We start from the raw sequence: 16,529 nt of genomic DNA, 5'->3' as shown, positions 1-16,529 counted from the left end.
TTTTAGGAACTGTCTAGAGCAGCATATGTTTGCTATGGGGATTTTCTCCTACTCTGGACAGTTCCTAAAATGGACAGAGATGTCAGCAGAGAGCACTGTGCTCGTGATGTCAGCAGAGAGCTCTGTGTTCCAAAAAGAAAAGAATTTCCTCTGTAGTATTCAGCAGCTAATAAGTACTGGAAGGATTAAGATTTTTTTTAATAGAAGTCATTTACAAATCGGTTTAAAGGGGTACTCGGGTATAAAGCATTTAAAAAAAAAAAATCAACTGGTGCCAGAAAATTAAACAGATTTGTAAATGACTTCTATTAAAAAAAATCTTTACCCTTACAGTACTTTTTAGCAGCTGTATGCTACAGAGGAAATTTTTTATATTTTTTTTATTTATTTTTTGTCTTGTCCACAGTGCTCTCTGCTGACACCTGATGCCCGTATCAGGAACTGTCCAGAGCAGGAGAAAAACCCCATAGCAAACCTATGCTGCTCTGGACAGTTCCTGAGATGGACAGAGGTGTCAGCCGAGAGCACTGTGGACAAGACAAAAAAGAAATTAAAAAAGAAAATAATTTTCTTCGTAGCATACAGCTGCTAATAAGTACTGGAAGGGTTAAGATTTTTTTAATAGAAGTAATTTACAAATATGTTTAACTTTCTGGCACCAGTTGATTTAAGTTGTTCCTATAGTTCAAAGTGCAGTAAGGATAACTCTGGCCAAACTATGCCAAACTGTGGACCTCTAGATGTTGCAAAACTACAACTCCCAGCATTTCCGGACAGCCAACGGCTGTCCGGGCATGCTGGGAGTTGAAGTTTTGCAACAATATCCATTGCACCATAATCCATCCCTACAGAGAAAACTCTGACTATTCTGGGGCCCCGTGTTAAATTCGTATCAGGGCCCCCCTCCACCGCTACCTCTGACCCCCCTCCCCCCTAGCTGCGCCCGCGCATGCATAACCAGGATGACGTATGAGTTCACATCGCTGCCATTGTGGTCAGTCATCACACTCATCAGGCTCCAACCTCAACCCCCAGGAACATTTCCAGCTTCAATTCTAAAAACAAAAAAAAAGAAATTGTGGTTTGGATTTCTGGAAACGCCGCGCCAAAGCTCTCAGAGTGCGTCCAGGTGTAGGATAAACCGCACAAAAGAGCAATGCCGGGGTACTGTATGTTATCTATGCTGCAGGTACATGATCATCTTACGTTCCTTAAAGGGGTTATCCATTTGTTTTAATGAGACATACGGTTTACAATGTTAAGTCAATGCATACGGTTTTCCATACGGTTCCGTACAGTTTTTAACTTGAAACCGTATACGGGAACTGTATAGCAAAAACTTGGTGTGCATGCAGCCTTAAAGGAGTACTCCGCTGCCCTGCTTCCGGAGCTCCGCTTCTCAGTTCCGAACGCTGTGTGCGGGCTTCCGTGTTCAGGGCCGCCCCTCGTGACGACCATTGTGCCCCCTTCCCATAGACTTGCATTGAGGGGGTTAAAATTTGTACACACGTTTTTATACAGTTTAGTCAGGTTTTGAGGAATCCGTTTTTCATCAAAAACCTGATACAGGAACTGTATTGCAAAAACGTGGTGTGAATGCAGCCTAAGAAGCTATTGAGATAAGAGGCGGATTTCAGAGCAGTGCTGTAATGAAAAGCATGGAGGAAAAGGAGAGACAGAGAAGCAGAGGTGGATTCCAGAGAACCACAGGCTCCAAAAGACAATGCTGGTGCCCGAAAGTTAAACAGATTTGTAAATTACTTCTAATCAAAAATCTTAGCCCTTCCAGTACTACAATGTCTGACCACAGTGCTCTGCGCTGACACCTCTGTCAATTTTAGGAACTGTCCAGAGTAGGAGCAAATCCCCATAGAAAACCTATTCTGCTCTCGACAGTTCCTGACATGGACAGAGGTGTCAGCAGAGAGCACTGTGGTCAGACAGAAAGGAAATTCAAAAAGAAAAAAACTTCCTGTGGATCATACAGCAGCTGATAAGTACTGAAAGGATTAAGATTTTTAAATACAGTGGTCCCTCAACATACGATGGTAATTCGTTCCAAATTAACCATTGTTAGTTGAAACCATCGTATGTTGAGGGATCCGTGCAATGTAAAGTATAGGAAGGTATACTCACCTGTCCCCACCACTCCGGACCGTCACCGCTGCCCTGGATGTCATCCTCCATCGCTGTCGCCACATCCCCGGGGTGTACCCGCCGCTCCGGACCGTCTCTGCTGCCCGGGATAGTCGCTCTTCATCGCCGTCATCACGTCGCTGCACACGCCGCTCCTATTGGATGACGGGACGGCGTGCGTGGCGATGTGATGACGACGAAGGAGAGCGACGGCGAAGCAGTGGAGCTCGAAGAGGGCGGTCCGAAACGTCGGGGACAGGCGTGTGACCATCACCGGAGCACACGGGGTACCTTAAATGGCTATCCGGTGGCGGCCGAAGCAGCCTGCGCTGCCGGATAGCCGTTTATGCGATGGCGCCGACATACAAAAGCATCGTATGTTGATGCTGCCTCAGAGAGGCCATCGTATGTTGAAATGATCGTATGTCGGGGCCATCGTAGGTCGGGGGGGTCACTGTATAAGTAATTTACAAATCTGTTTAACTTTCTGCAACCAGTTGCTTATAAAAAATGTTTTCCACCGGAGTACCCCTTTAAGTCATTGATCACAGCACCTTCCTGATAGAGCAGAGCTGTAATGTAAAGCATGGAGGAGAAGGAGGTACAGATCAGCAGCACCGACAGCCTTTGGATAAATGAGGTGAATACAAGGTTTTTGATTTGCAGCGTTTTTACGCTTGAACAAATAATTATTAATTTGCAGCTTTTTTTCCCTCTGACTTCCCATGATGCCATGCGGCGGCTCAGAGGTCGAGGTCTATTTCTGTCCATGCGTGTGTAGTATATGTGAGGCAGACAGGAGGCTGACTCAGCCCCGGAGCGGGGTCCCATTTAAGTCATGAGTCAACAGTTTAAATTTAAAGCGACCCCCCGCAGAGATGAAAATCAACACCGGATAAATGAAGCCCCTGCGTCATTCATATAGGACTATTTATTTCATGTCAATACAATGTAGGCGGAATTTAAAGGGGAGCTCTCCAATAAAACCAGTCAAGTATTCCTTATTGCTGCAGTAACCGCTCAGGCAAACAGGTGGCGCTACACTACACGCTACATCACATTTTGTTCAATGGGAGGGGGGTACTATACAGAAACTTCTAGAAAAGCTGTGGAAAGTTCCTAGGCCACCCCTTTCTCTAGGTAAGTAAGTAAGTCTAGGTCTGACTAAGTCTCACTCTGCTCCTGCTAGGCAGACATACGCCTAGGCCGGAGTGTTATTTCTAGGCCTGCTACAAACAAATCACTGTCCTGTCCAGTTGCCGTTTTCATCACCTCAGACAGGTTGAAGGATTTTGGCCAAGAAGGTCTTCTCTTCTCCTGTCTATGCTGTGAGGGCAAAGTGCTCAAGTTTTCAGCTCCAAGAATGAGTAACGTTCAGCCAGAGGAGGAAAGAGCTGAACAAGGAACCTTCTGCCTACATTAATCTCTTCAGTGACCTACGGTCAGAATTAACACCCCCTCCATTCATGTCTATGGGAGGGGGTGTGACGGCCGTCACACCCCCTCCCATAGACGTGAATGGAGGGGGCCTGGCATGATGTCACGAGGGGCATGGCGTTACGTTACCCCGGAAACAAAGAGCTTTCCGAGACTGGAGACGCAGCCCCGCATAGAATGCAGGTGCTGCTATTTGGTCGGATAACCCATTTAATTTATTTACTCTAAAGACTGTAACGTTCCATTCTGTGCTGAAAAGAGTTGTATTTAGATTTGCACGGAAAATTCTGTAAAGTTTTTTTTTTTTATGTTTTCCAACTGCATTTTGCACTATGGGAACAACTTGGTGAACAAAAGAATGGATCATGAAGGACTAATACTCCCAGTTAGCCTGCACAGTGCACTGCAACTATCTTTTTCTGGCGTCACGAACAGGACCTGGCTGGGAGCTGATCCAAAGAGACTGTATTTATTGTTCAATAACTGCTCACTACTGCGAAAAGACTTTTTCTGGCTAAAGTGTTTGCTGCAAGTAACTGTGATATTGTGGGCTTAACAAAAGATTGATTAGGTTCAAAAGGGAACATTGGGTTAGCTTTGCCACCCTGCCACGTGACATTTCTGGAGGACAAGTAGTCCCAGGTAGCCTGCATTGTAACTATCTTTTTTGGCGTCACGAACGGAATCCAGCTGTGTGCCAACCCAAAGAGACTATACTTATTCAGGAACCACTCAATACTGCTAAAAGACTTTTTCCGACTAAAGTGCTTGACACAAGTGACTGTTATTGTGGGCCGATTGGACAACTTACTTGACAAAAGTTTGGTGAGGATCAAAAGTCAACATTGGGTGAGCTACGCCATTGTGCTACATGACATTTATGAAGGTCAACTACTCCCAGCTAAAATTCATTGTAACCATCTTTTTTTCTGGCGTCACGAACGGGATGTGTCTGTGCGCAGACCTAAAGAGACAGTACATATTGTTCTGAAACCCCTCAATACTGTAAAAAAAAAAAAGCCTTTTTCTATCTAAAGTGTTGTTTGCTACAAGTGACTGTGTTATTGTGGGCCAAGAGACTTTATCTGCTAAAGAAAGTCACCAACTTACTTGACAGAGAACTGAACTGAAGAACTACTACTCCCAGCTAGCCTGTATTGTAATGATCTTTTTCTGGCGTCACGAACGGGATGTGTCTGTGCGCAGACCTAAAGAGACAGTACATATTGTTCTGAAACCCCTCAATACTGTAAAAAAAAAAAAGCCTTTTTCTATCTAAAGTGTTGTTTGCTACAAGTGACTGTGTTATTGTGGGCCAAGAGACTTTATCTGCTAAAGAAAGTCACCAACTTACTTGACAGAGAACTGAACTGAAGAACTACTACTCCCAGCTAGCCTGTATTGTAATGATCTTTTTCTGGCGTCACGAACGGGATGTGTCTGTGCGCAGACCTAAAGAGACTGTACCATATTGCTCTGAAACCCCTCAATACTGTGAAAAAAAGGCTTTTTCTATCTAAAGTGTTGTTTGCTACAAGTGACTGTGTTATTGTGGGCCAAGAGACTTTATCTGCTGCAGACTGTCACCAACTTACTTGACAGAGAACTACTGAACTAAAGAACTACTACTCCCAGCTAGTCTGTATGGTAATGATCTTTTTATGGCATCACAAACGGGATCCGGCTGTGCGTCAACCCAAAGAGACTGTACTTATTGCTCAAAAAACCCTTTAAAGGAGAATTGCAGTGTTAGACACTTATCCCCTATAATAAGTGTCTGATCGCAGTGGGTCTGACCCGCAATCTCCAGTATGGGGACCCGGCATTGCCGCGGCTTTGTGTGGCTAATGCGCGTGTCCTCGACTTCACTGAGGTCAACAACACGCCGCCTCCCATACAGCTCTATGTTAGAGGCAGGGATGCACGAACGCTTTATTCCTCCTCTCCCATAGAGATTCATGGAGGGGGTGTGTTGGCCCCAGCATGACACCGCGGCAGAAATGGGGCCCCATACAGGAGATTGCAAAGGGTCCCAGCATTCGCCCCCCCCCCCTCGATCAGACACTTATCACTCTGCAGATCTCCTTAAATACTGCAATTATTAATATATTTATATATTTTACTACTTATTTTATTATTTGTGCCAAAATTCCTAAATCCACATAGATATGAAGCTACGCGGCTGTCAGACAATATTCCTGGAGGATGGGGGGCATCTATAATTGGGGCTGTTTAAATAAAGTGTCTGCTCCCCACCCCCCCCCGACCGCGCTCGGTACGGACATGTCTGATATTGTTTGTGTCCTCATCAGGGATGAAATGTCATAGTTTGTGAGACGTCTCCTGAAGCTCGGCCCTCGGGACGTCTGCAGATTGGTTCATCATGGAGGAAACCAAACTGCATTAGACAGAAGATAAACAGAACAGTTTAGACTGGAGCAGATCCCCCCCACAGCAAGACGTGTGATGGGAGACCCCTATGTGACAACCTGAAGGGAAGAATGAGGAGTAGGTCAGGGAATGTGAGAGGAGCTGCCGAGACTTGTTATGGGGATGTCAGAAGATCCCATGGACTTCACGAGGATATTTGACCATGTACTGTATACGGGAATGGAAGACCCCAATGATCAATCCATATGGGATCAGCCATGTTTACCCCAATATGGAAATGGTAGACCTCAATGATCAATCGATATGGGATTAGCCATGTTTACCCCAATATGGGAATGGTAGACCCCAATGATCATTCGATATGGGATCAGCCATGTTAACCCCAATATGGGAATGGTAGAACCCAATGATCAATCGATATGGGATCAGCCATGTTTACCCCAATATGGAAATGGTAGACCTCAATGATCAATCGATATGGAATCAGCCATGTTTACCCCAATATTTAAATGGTAGACCTCAATGATCAATCGATATGGAATCAGCCATGTTTACCCCAATATGGAAATGGTAGACCTCAATGATCAATCGATATGGAATCAGCCATGTTTACCCCAATATGGAAATGGTAGACCTCAATGATCAATCGATATGGGATCAGCCTCGTTTACTCAAAGTTGGGAATGGTAGACCCCAATAATCATTCGATATGGGATCAGCCATGTTTACCCCAATATGGGAATGGTAGACCCCAATGATCATTCGATATGGGATCAGCCATGTTTACCCCAATATGGGAATGGTTGATCCCATATCGAATGATCATTGGGGTCTACCATTCCCATATTTGGGTAAACAAGGCTGATCCCATATCGAATGATCATTGGGGTCTGCCTTGTTTACCCCAAGTTGGGAATGGTAGACCCCAATAATCATTTTATATGGGATCAGCCATGTTTACCTCAATATGGGAATGGTAGACCCAAATGATCATCCAAAATGGGATCAAGGATCACCCATGTTCACCCCTCCTTAGACACCAATGTGCGTATCAATGGTTACACTTTAAGAAATACTGTAGTGGAAAATAACTTCCGTTGGACCCCTCGCAATCTCCTGTACAGGGCCCCGGAAGGTGATGAGAGTATATTCAGAACGGACTTCAAGTGGTATAGCCGGCTCAGCGTGGCACTGACGAGACCAGATGGACACGGTATAAGGGATAAAACGTAGTTTAATGACCAAGAAGTAACGAGTTTCGCTGCGCATGCGCAGCAAAACGCGTTGGATCTTGGTCATTAAACTACATTTTGTCCCTTATACCGTGTCCATCTGGTCTCGTCAGCACCACGCTGAGTCGGCTATACCACTTGAAGTCCGTTCTGAATATACTCTCATCGCAACAGCTGGAGGGCAGCAGACGATTGATCATTACATTATACTACTACCATTGTTGTGAATGAGTTTACACAACTTTTCTCACCGTATGTGGTTGGTTTTACCCCATGGAGCGATTTTTCTCATACTCCCAGCAGGTGATGGGCAGTGCCTGGTTTCCTCCAGACATGATGCTGCCCCCACCATGATCACTGTAGGGATGGTATTGGGCAGGTGATGGGCAGTGCCTGGTTTCCTCCAGACATGATGCTGCCCCCACCATGATCACTGTATGGATGGTATTGGGCAGGTGATGGGTAGTGCCTGGTTTCCCCCAGACATGATGCTGCCCCCACCATGATCACTGTAGGGATGGTATTGGGCAGGTGGTGGGCAGTGCCTAGTTTCCTCCAGACATGATGCTGCCCCCACCATGATCACTGTAGGGATGGTATTAGGCAGGTGATGGGCAGTGCCTGGTCTCCCCAGACATGATGCTGCCCCACCATGATCACTGTAGGGATGGTATTGGGCAGTTGATGGGCAGTGCCTGGTTTCCTCCAGACATGATGCTGCCCCCACCATGATAACTGTAGGGATGGTATTGGGCAGGTGATGGGCAGTGCCTGGTTTCCCCCAGACATGATGCTGCCACCAACATGATCACTGTAAGGATGGTATTGGGCAGGTGATGGGCAGTGCCTGGTTTCCTCCAGACATGATGCTGTCCCCACCATGATCACTGTAGGGATGGTATTGGGCAGGTGATGGGCAGTGCCTGGTTTCCTCCAGATATGATGTTGCCCCACCATGATCACTGTAGGGATGGTATTGGGCAGGCAATGGGCAGTGCCTGGTTTCCCCCAGATATGATGCTGCCCCCACCATGATCACTGTAGGGATGGTATTGGGCAGGTGATGGGCAGTGCCTGGTTCCCCCCAGACATGATGCTGCCCCCACCATGATCACTGTAGGGATGGTATTGGGCAGGTGATGGGCAGTGCCTGGTTTCCTCCAGACATGATGCTGCCCCCACCAAGATCACTGTAGAGATGGTATTGGGCAGGTGATGGGCAGTGCCTGGTTTTCCCCAGACATGATGCCCCCCACCATGATCACTGCAGTGATGGTATTGGGCAGGTAATGGGCAGTGCCTGGTTTCCTCTATACATGATGCTGCCCCCACCATGATCACTGTAGGGATGCAATTGGGCAGGTGATGGGCAGTGCCTGGTTTCCTCCACACATGATGCTGCCCCCATCATGATAACTGTAGGGATGGTATTGGGCAGGTGATGGGCAGTGCCTGGTTTCCCCCAGACATGATGCTGCCACCACCATGATCACTGTAAGGATGGTATTGGGCAGGTGATGGGCAGTGCCTGGTTTCCTCCAGACATGATGCTGCCCCCACCATGATCACTGTAGGGATGGTATTGTGCAGTTGATGGGCAGTGCATGGTATCCTCCAGACATGTTGCTGCCCCCACCATGATAACTGTAGGGATGATATTGGGCAGGTGATGGGCAGTGCCTGGTTTCCCACAGACATGATGCTGCCCCCACCATGATCACTGTAGGGATGGTATTGGGCAGGTCATGGGCAGAGCCTGGTTTCCCCAGACATGATGCTGCCCCCACCATGATCACTGTAGGGATGTTATTGGGTAGGTGATGGGCAGTGCCTGGTTTTCCCCCAGACATGATGCGGCCCCCCACCATGATCACTGTAGGGATGGTATTGGGCAGGTGATGGGCAGTGCCTGGTTTCCCCCAGACATGATGCTGCCCCTACCATGATCACTGTAGGGATGGTATTGGACAGGTGATGGGCAGCGCCTGGTTTCCCCCAGACATTATGCTGCCCCCACCATGATCACTGTAGGAATGGTATTGGGCAAGTGATGGGCAGTGCCTGGTTTCCTCCAGACATGATACTGCCCCCACCATGATCACTGTAGGGATGGTATTGGGCAAGTGATGGGCAGTGCCTGGTTTCCTCCAGACATGATGCGGCCCCCACCATGATCACTGTAGGGATGGTATTGGGCAGGTAATGGGCAGTACCTGGTTTCCTCCAGACATGATGCGGCCCCCACCATGATCACTGTAGGAATGGTAGTGGGCAGGTGATGGGCAGTGCCTGGTTTCCTCTATACATGATGATGCCCCCACCATGATCACTGTAGGGATGGTATTGGGCAGGTGATGGGCAGTGCCTGGTTTCCTCCAGACATGATGCTGCCCCCACCATGATCGCTGTAGGGATGGTATTGGGCAGGGGATGGGCAGTGCCTGGTTTCCTCCAGACATGATGCTGCCCCCACCATGATCACTGTAGGGATGGTATTGGGCGTGATGGGTAGTGCCTGGTTTTCTCCAAACATGATGCTGTCCCCACCATGATCACTGTAGGGATGGTATTGGGCAGGTGATGGGCAGTGCCTGGTTTCCTCCAGACATGATGCTGCCCCCACCATGATCACTGTAGGGATGGTATTGGGCAGGTGATGGGCAGTGCCTGATTTCCCCCAGACATGATGCTGCCCCCACCATGATCACTGTAGGGATGGTATTGGGCAGGTGATGGGCAGTGCCTGGTTTCCTCTATACATGATGTTGCCCCCACCATGATCACTGTAGGGATGGTATTGGGCAGGTGATGGGCAGTGCCTTGTTTCCTCCAGACATGATGCTGCCCCCACCATGATCACTGTAGGGATGGTATTGGGCAGGTAATGGGCAGTGCCTTGTTTCCTCCAGACATGATGCTGCCCCCACCATGATCACTGTAGGGATGGTATTGGGCAGGTGATGGGCAGTTCCTGGTTTCCCCCAGACATGATGCTGCCCCCCCCCCCATGATCACTGTAGAGATGGTATTGGGCAGTTGATGGGCAGTGCCTGGTTTCCTCCAGACATGATGCTGCCCCCACCATGATCACTGTAGGGATGGTATTGGGCGTGATGGGTATTGCCCGTTTTTTTCCAGACATGATGCTGCCCTCACCATGATCACTGTAGGGATGGTATTGGGCAGGTGATGGGCAGTACCTGGTTTCCCCAAGACATGATGCTGCCCCCACCATGATCACTGTAGGGATGGTATTGGGCAGGTGATGGCCAGTGCCTGGTTTCCCCCAGACATGATGCTGCCCCCACCATGATCACTGTAGGGATGGTATTGGGCAGGTGATGGGCAGTACCAGGTTTCCCCCAGACATGATGCTGCCCCCACGATGACCACTGTAGGGATGGTATTGGGCAGGTGATGGGCAGTGCCTGGTTTCCCCCAGACATGATGCTGCCCCCACCATGATCACTGTAGGGATGGTATTGAGCAGGTGATGGGCAGTGCCTGGTTTCCTCTATACATGATGCTGCCCCCACCATGATCACTGTAGGGATGGTATTGGGCAGGTGATGGGCAGTGCCTGGTTTCCCCCAGACATGATGCTGCCCCCACCATGATCACTGTAGGGATGGTATAGGGCAGGTGATGGGCAGTGCCTGGTTTCCCCCAGACATGATGCTGCCCCCACCATGATCACTGTAGGGATGGTATTGGGCAGGTGATGGGCAGTGCCTGGTTTCCCCCAGACATGATGCTGCCCCCACCATGATCACTGTAGGGATGGTATTGGGCAGGTGATGGGCAGTACCTGGTTTCCCCCAGACATGATGCTGCCCCCACCATGATCACTGTAGGGATGGTATTGGGCAGGTGATGGGCAGTGCCTGGTTTCCTCCAGACATGATGCTGCCCCCACCATGATCACTGTAGGGATGGTATTGGGCAGGTGATGGGCAGTGCCTGGTTTCCCCCAGACATGATGCTGCCCCCACCATGATCACTGTAGGGATGGTATTGGGCAGGGAATTGGCAGTGCCTGGTTTCCCCCAGACATGATGCTGCCCCCACCATGATCACTGTAGGGATGGTATTGGGCAGGGAATGGGCAGTGCCTGGTTTCCTCCAGACATGATGCTGCCCCCACCATGATCACTGTAGGGATGGTATTGGGCAGGTGATGGGCAGTGCAATGATAAATTCTGTTTGACATCACTTTTATGAATTATTGAGGGCAGAACGATGGGGACATGTGAGTTTTTTTTTTTTACTTTAGAACAAGGAACATAACAAAATGTGAAAAAAGTGAGAGTCTGTATTCTGACAGTACTATATGGAACTAGGGAAGTGGTACTGTGCAGTGATCTGTTCTGAATGTATTATATAGACCTAGGGAAGTGGTACTGTGCAGTGACCTATTCTGAATGTATTATGTAGCCCTAGGGAAGTATTACTGTGCAGGGATCTGTTCTTGCTGAAACGTGCAGGAAAACAATATAGCAATGCTGGCGTTATGTCACCTATAACAAATCACACTAATAATAATGTGGTGATACTGAGCAATAACCCCTGATAGTACACAGTAATTCACATCATATCCGGCCGAGCTGAGATCTGCAGCCAAATCTGAGATTAGGATACTGAGGAACTTGTTATCACAATGGTATATGTACACATGGAAGTGATACTGAGCAATCACCTACACACACTCAGTGGAAGTGATACTGAGCAGCTGCCATAACAGCTGATATAGATTATGGAAGTGATGTGGTCAGTCACCTATATACAATGAATTCTACAGACTGTGGTAGTGATACTGAGCAGTCACCTATATACAATGAATTCTACAGACTGTGGAAGTGATACTGAGCAGTCACCTATATACAATGAATTCTACAGACTGTGGGAGTGATACTGAGCAGTCACCACTATACAATGGATTATCAATACTGTGGGAGTGATACTGAGCAGTCACCTATATACAATGGATTATCAAGACTGTGGGAGTGATACTGAGCAGTCACCACTATACAATGGATTATCAAGACTGTGGGAGCGATACTGAGCAGTCACTTATATACAATGGATTATCAAGACTGTGGGAGTGATACTGAGCAGTCACCTATATACAATGGATTATCAAGACTGTGGGAGTGATACTGAGCAGTCACCTATATACAATGGATTATCAAGACTGTGGGAGTGTTACTGAGCAGTCACCTGTATACAATGGATTATGAAGATCATGGAAGTGATACTGAGCAATCACCTTTACATATTAAATGATAAAGACTTTGGAAGTGATACTTTCACCTATAAGAAATTATATTGACAGTGGAAGTGATACTGTGCAATCATCTATCTATAATGGATTATAGACTGTGGAAGTAATACTGAGCAGTCACCTATATACAATGGATTATCAAAACTATGGAAGTGATACTGAGCAGTCACTTATTCACAATCAATTATACAGTTAGTGGAAGTTATACTGAACAGCTGCCTATATACAATACCATGGATTGTAGAGATCATGGAAGTGATACTGAGCAGTCATATATTCTCAATAAATTATATAGACTGTGGAAGTGATACTGAGCAGTCACTTATTCTCAATAAATAATATAGACTGTGGAAGTGATACTGAGCAGTCACTTATTCTCAATAAATAATATAGACTGTGGAAGTGATACTGAGCAGTCACTTATTCTCAATAAATAATATAGGCTGTGGAAGTGATACTGAGCAGTCACTTATTCTCAATAAATAATATAGGCTGTGGAAGTGATACTGAGCAGTCACTTATTCTCAATAAATAATATAGACTGTGGAAGTGATACTGAGCAGTCACTTATTCTCAATAAATAATATAGACTGTGGAAGTGATACTGAGCAGTCACTTATTCTCAATAAATAACAGACTGTGGAAGTGATACTGAGCAGCGGTCTCTACATGCAGAATAGGTTGTCCATTGATAAATGTGTAGGGTTGAGGAGAGGAGGGAGGTTGTACTGTGCACTTGTGAGCTGAACATCTGGAGGATGGAGGAGAACGTTCTCCCTTGGGGGAATCATGTGTCATTATTATAGGCAGGAGAGACGCTGCTCTTCTATTGACTGTGCATTAGGATCCCCCCATCATATAGGAGGAAGCCTGTACACATAAGTATTCACACCCCCTCCCTTACATCAAACACTGCAGCCATACACACTCACCCCTATACATCCACGTCCATCTGTGTCTTCCATCAATTCCTCTCATCCAGAGCCTGCTGGTTCACGAACGCAATTCCAGAACAACAGTAAACACCGACACACAACAGTAAAAAAAAAAACAGAAAAACAAAACAAATGCAATCGTAATTGCCATTACACACACATTTTGCAACAAAATCCAATTGCCAAAATCCTGTTCGTGACGCCAAAAAAAGCCTTGTGGTGACCTAGGAGGGAAGGTGCTGGGACCTGTAGTGTTTTTTGGTTGTAGTACCCTTGACATAACCCCTAGTCACAACCGAACAGCACTACAGGTCCCAGCACCTTCCCTCCTAGGTCACCACAAGGCTGTTTTTTTTGGCGTCACGAACAGGATTATGGCTATTGGACTTTGTTGCAAAATATTTAGTTTTTTTTTTTACATAACAATGCAGATTTTAGAAGAAATCCTATATGTCAGTGGTCTCCGACAGTTGCAAAACTACAACTCCCAGCATGCCCGGACAGCCGTTGGCTGTCCGGGCATGCTGGGAGTTGTAGTTTTGCAATAGCTGGAGGTGCACAGTTTGGAGACCGCTGCTATATGTCAGAGCCATGGAATAACTGCACCATATTCCCATCTCCCGGTTCACAAACGCAGTGCCGGAACGACGGTAAACACTGACACACGTAACGAAAAGCCACGCTCATAGCACTGTTGACATAATCACTAGCTGGACAGCACTACAGATCCCAGAAACCACCCCCCAGGTCTCCACAATGCTTTTTATGGCGTCACGAACAGGATTACAAAATATTCTGGATTTTACATCACCACCTATATGCCTGTGGTCTCCGGCTGCTGCAAAACTGCAACCCTTGGCTGTCCGGGCATCCTGGGAGTTGTAGTTTTGCAACAGCCGGAGGTGCACAGATTGGAGACCACTGCTATATGGATTAACTGTACCATATTCTCACCTCTTGGTTCACGAACGCAATGCCAGAATGACCGTAAATACTGACACATGGCAGTAAAAAATAAAAAGCAATAGAGCCTGGGATTACACACCGTGCTTATAGCACCGTTGACATTACCACTAGCCACAATCGAACAGCACTACAGGTCCCAGCACCTACCCCCCCCCCCCCCCCAGGTCACCCAAATCCTTTTTTTGGCGTCACGAACAGGATTGTGACTTTTACAAAATGAAGCAGATTTTATGAGGAATCCTTTATGTCAGTGGTCTCCGGCTGTTGCAAAACTACAACTCCCAGCATGCTTGCTCAAAGCATTGTCGACTTACCACTAGCCATAACTGAACAGCACTACAGGTCCCAGCACCTACCCCCCCCCCCCCAGGTCGCCCAAATCCCTTTTTTGGCGTCACGAACAGGATTATGACTTTTACATAATGAAGCAGATTTTATGAGGAATCCTTTATGTCAGTGGTCTCCGGCTGTTGCAAAACTACAACTCCCAGCATGCCCGCTCAAAGCATTGTCGACTTACCACTAGCCACAACTGAACAGCACTACAGGTCCCAGCACCTACCCCCCCTGGTCGCCCAAATCCTTTTTTTGGCGTCATGAACAGGATTGTGACTTTTACATAATGAAGCAGATTTTATTAGGAATCCTTTATGTCAGTGGTCTCCGGCTGTTGCAAAACTACAACTCCCAGCATGCCCGCTCAAAGCACTGTCAACTTACCACTAGTCACAACTGATCTGAACAGCACTACAGGTCCCAGCACCTACCCCCCAAAAGCATTTTTTTGGCGTTACGAACAGGATTATGACTTTTACATAACAATGCAGATTTTATAAGGAATCCTTTATGTCAGTGGTGTCCGGCTGTTGCAAAACTACAACTCCCAGCATGCCCGCTCATTGCATTGTCGACTTACCACTAGTCACAACTGAACAGCACACTACAGGTCCCAGCACCTACCCCCCCCCCCCCCCCCCCCCCCAGGTCGCCAAAAGCCTTTTTTGGCGTTACGAACAGGATTATGACTTTTACATAACGATGCAGATTTAATAAGGATTCCTTTAGGTCAGTGGTGTCCGGCTGTTGCAAAACTACAACTCCCAGCATGCATGGACAGCCGTAGGCATCCTGGGAGTTGTAGTTTTGCAACAGCCGCAGGTTCACAGATTGGAGACCACTGCTATATGGATTAGCTGCACCATATTCTCACCTCTATGATGGCAAGAAGAAGCCGCGTACCAGCAGAAGACAACACTGCGGAGGTGCCTCTGTGGAAGGAATACTCAATGAGCTGCCTGTGGATATATATATATATATATATATATATATACACACATATATAGCAGATAAACAACCCATATACCATCAATCCCAATGATCCCTATGGATTAAGAATCCATGCCAACGAGCGAGCCTGTGACCTTATATATTAAGATCCATATAAGATCCCACTGCCCAGACATAGAGAGAGAGCGCCGTACAGATGGCATCTCTGGGGGCATTGTGCCACAGGTAACAGGGTAGCGGGCATGGCGTATGACTGCGGTCGCAATGGTCGTTACTGGATAGTGGGGTGGGGGGGTAGGATGGGATCAGATCGGCGACGTTACCTCGTGAGAAGTTGGCGTTCTCTTCCCCCCCGGAGATCCTCATATGCCAGCGCTGGGATTCATCCTTTAAGGAAATGAGGGACTGCAGTGAGCGAGGATGCTCTATCCTATACTACACCCTCCGAGTTCCTATCGCCTGCCCTCCTCCCCACCATCATCATCATCATCATCATTCCCCCCACCACCACCATTACACACCCACCTCTCCGCTATCTCCCCCCACCGTGTCTTCCCTTCTATCCCTCTGCTTCTCCTCAGATCACTGACTTGATTGATAGGAAAGGCTGGCAGAGCCCACCCACTAGGGTGTTTTTTTCGTGAATAGGAGGGGAAAAAAAAAAGCTATAGGGAGAAGAAGAAGAAGAAGAAGAGAAGGAGGAAGAGGGGGAGGTAGAGGAGGAGGAGAAGGGGGGCGAGAGATAGAGAAGCATGAATGAAAACTGTAGCCAGCACTGCAGACATGATCCGCCACCGGCTGCATCCCCTACACAATTTATAGGATATCCTAGAAATAACATCAGCCACCTAGGTGCCCATCACT

General features: G+C 47.3%; 1 protein-coding gene across 1 annotated transcript in view; it reads right to left on the bottom strand.

The window, feature by feature from the left end:
• PTPN5 (protein tyrosine phosphatase non-receptor type 5) overlaps positions 1 to 16,144 on the bottom strand; it is a 64,818-nt gene extending 48,674 nt beyond the window's left edge. Inside the window, exon 1 of the mRNA XM_056527819.1 lies at positions 15,989 to 16,144. The gene's annotated coding sequence lies outside the window, so the exon portion shown is untranslated. The remainder of the gene's footprint in view (positions 1 to 15,988) is intronic.
• Between the last annotated feature and the right edge of the window lie 385 nt (positions 16,145 to 16,529).

This window comes from Hyla sarda, chromosome 6 (genome assembly GCF_029499605.1).
Source record: "Hyla sarda isolate aHylSar1 chromosome 6, aHylSar1.hap1, whole genome shotgun sequence".
NCBI lineage: Eukaryota > Metazoa > Chordata > Amphibia > Anura > Hylidae > Hyla > Hyla sarda.
Note: the sequence above shows the minus strand (reverse complement) of the source record. Positions and strands in the feature narration are given on the sequence as shown.